This window comes from Carassius carassius, chromosome 30 (genome assembly GCF_963082965.1).
Source record: "Carassius carassius chromosome 30, fCarCar2.1, whole genome shotgun sequence".
NCBI classification, from domain to species: domain Eukaryota; kingdom Metazoa; phylum Chordata; class Actinopteri; order Cypriniformes; family Cyprinidae; genus Carassius; species Carassius carassius.
The window spans coordinates 25,409,355-25,412,527 of NC_081784.1; the positions used below are offsets into that span (position 1 = coordinate 25,409,355).

Below are 3,173 nucleotides of genomic sequence, written 5' to 3' on the forward strand. Positions count from 1 at the left end.
GACTCATCTGGTTCCTGTAGTCTTGTCCCGGTGGCCGTCTAGGAGACAAGGTCTTTATTGGTGATCTGTGCAGTGTTGACAGATCCGGGCTAATATGGTCATTCTTCCTGGTTCTGGTAAGAACTCTAGCTGCTACATTTTGGACCAGCTGGAGTTTGTTTATTAAGCATGCAGAACAACCACCCAAATTGGTATGTTTTGCCATGACGCAAAGTTATATACAGGTCCTTCTAAAAAAATGTGCATATTGTGATAAACTTCAATATATTCCATAATGTAATGATAACAATTAAACTTTCATATATTTTAGATTCATTGCACACCAACTGAAATATTTCAGGTCTTTTATTGTTTTAATACTGATGATTTTGGCATACAGCTCATGAAAACCCAAAATTCCTATCTCAAAAAATTAGCATATTTCATCCGACCAATGAAAGAAAAGTGTTTTTAATACAAAGAAAGTCAACCTTCAAATAATTATGTTCAGTTATGTGTCATGCAGGCAATGTAGCTCGACTACGCCACCCAATTGAAGAGCTGGGACTCGATTAATTAAATAACTGCAAGTTCTTTTAGTTTGGTGGGAGCAACACAACAGATTCACCAAGACAACAAATTTAGTAAAAAAGATATCCCTGCTAACACACGACGTAACAGTTACGTAACGTATTGGTAATTCCATGACTTACCAATTGACCACGTAACTACGACGTCGCATGCACGTAATTGTATTACCATCACATTACCAACTCACAACGTCGTCAGTACGTCCTTCCAACGTAACAAGATAACCAAGAACGTCCCAGATAGGTCCTCTATTCGTAATATATTGGTAACTTCATGACTTACTGGTAACGTAACTACAACGTCGTATGCACGTAATTTTAATTACCATAATTGTTTTGTACAAGAATGTACATGTTTTGTACATTCTTTATATGCTCCCTGAGTATAGTGCTATTTATAAAGTGTAATTAAACTTCAGACACACGATTAAATGTTCCTTAAAGATAAAATGTGTTTCTTTTCACCAAGTCAGAATATGGACATGCTTTTAATATATAGTTACGTGGCATACAGCGCGCGCGCGTTTCCACAACTGACGCACCCACGCGCACAATATTGACAAGAAAGGAAATACATTTTTCGGAGTTGTGAAACTTTCTATTTCGTAAGGAGTTGTGAACGTGAAATAATGACAGACTGGCTACACCATCTCATCTGCCGCAGATACAGTAACGTTATCAGGAGGACAGCGCGATTGTTTGAAGTACTTTTCACTTCAACTGTGTCTGACAGGAGAATTGGCTTTTCTGAGGTGAGTCTTACAATTTATAATAAATAAAGAGGTTGATAAAATGTATAAAACAAAAGTCTTGATCTCCGTAAAGACGCTAAAACCCTTTTTTAATATTATTGTTTTTATTAGCCTACTAGCCGTTGAGTTACCATGGCAACAGCGGACAGATCAGCTGCTGGAGAGGAGAGGACTCGTCTGACAGTTTCTCTGTTTCTCGTCAGTTATACCACAGAGAAGTTCAACAACTGCGACAGATTGGTTAAGTAACATATGTTAATATTATCCACAGTCTACTTTAAGTACTTTTGTTAACATTTATACCTCTGTGATTATGGCATCTTAATTATCTGATATGTCTGCTAGCAAATATTATGCTAGCTTAGAAGCATAAGTATAACATAATAGATTTGAGCTCTTATTAATGAACGTTTGGGCTTTTAATCACATCTTATGTGTAAAGGAGCGGTTTTTATAGCTTTGTAAACGTTTTTGATGATAATATGTCAAAAGATAAATGGAAGTAAGCTAATTAATTAAAACTAAAAGTCTGCACTGTAGAGTCTATCAGTGACGTCACTCGCGGTCTAAATTTGGCTGAAAGTATTTCAAACCAGTGTTTCAAACACGTTTTGATTTTTCATTGTAAACAAATATTGATTAAAATTGTACTGTGATTTCAGGAGTGTCTTAAAAACCCTCTAAAACAGAGGGGAAGTTCCAAGAGAATTTCTAATGGGAGCTGCTGACAGAGATAGAAAACACAGGTGATCCGAGGAAGCTTATTAAATAACTTAATATTTATTTTACACAACATATCATTATGCATCTGTAACATCAAAAAATGTGAATACTGGTATTTTAAGATTTATATGTATGTTTTCCATTTTGCTATTTTTCTTTTCTGCATTTCCCCTATTCTCTAGTTTGTTTATTTCTAATAAGGAGCTGGAGGCTGTGGAGAAGCAGATCCGTGACCTCGTGGAGAAGCAGGCCCAGCAGAGAGTGGAGAGCTGTGCTGGAAACATTCAGGGGTTGACGCTCATAAGTCCAGGGTAAGTAAACAGCTAACCCTACTACCACCTCTACTCTGTGTGGTTCTCAGCACAAGCTTGGTGCACCCAGGACGTGATCTTCCCAGATGTCCACAGCGTAAGACATGAACCAGGACCTGGGCGATATGACCTCTCTCCTTCCAACGCCTCCGGTCTTCAGGATCTCCACCTGCAGGAGCTCCACTTCGCGAGACAGAATACGACACTGTTATCATCTGAGAGGGTTAACGACACCACGCTGCGGCAGACGGAGACGCTGAAGAGGGACTTCAGGAGCCTGATCGAGACGGTTCGCAGCACGACACCCGCGGCGACGATCATCGTGTCAGGACCACTGCCCACGTATCGACGAGGTTCAGTAGACTTGTTGCTTTAAATGAATGGTTGTTGTCATGGTGTAAAGAACAGAAACTGCTATTTGTTAATAACTGGAATCTTTTCTGGGAGCGTCCTAGGCTGTTTTGCGCTGATGGATTACACCCCAGCAGAATCGGAGCGGAGCTGCTCTCTGACAACATCTCCAGGACACTTCGCTCCATGTGACTAGTAAGACAATTCTCAAATAACTATTATGATGAGTTTTGTTCTACACGCTCAAATAGAAGTATTTGTGCTGTCCAATCAATAAAGATTGTGTTTGTTCCAGTGTTAATTTTGACAGGCATTTTTGATTTAGCCTTAGTCTAAACTCCACCAAACTACTGTTATAAGCATGAGCCCCGTCAGACTGGTAGTGGCTGAGGTGTTGCAACAATATATAGTGATATTCTCAATGTAACCCAGAAAACAGGATACAGGTTTAACTCATTCGAAATACT

At 39.2% G+C, this 3,173-nt stretch overlaps 1 long non-coding RNA gene across 1 annotated transcript; it reads left to right on the forward strand.

Moving 5' to 3' along the window:
• The first annotated feature begins 1,972 nt into the window (after positions 1–1,972).
• On the forward strand, positions 1,973–2,479 carry LOC132111209 (uncharacterized). The gene is made up of 3 exons (XR_009424761.1): positions 1,973–2,067; positions 2,227–2,355; positions 2,452–2,479. It is a non-coding gene; the product is annotated as an uncharacterized LOC132111209 (long non-coding RNA).
• The last annotated feature ends 694 nt before the right edge of the window (positions 2,480–3,173 follow it).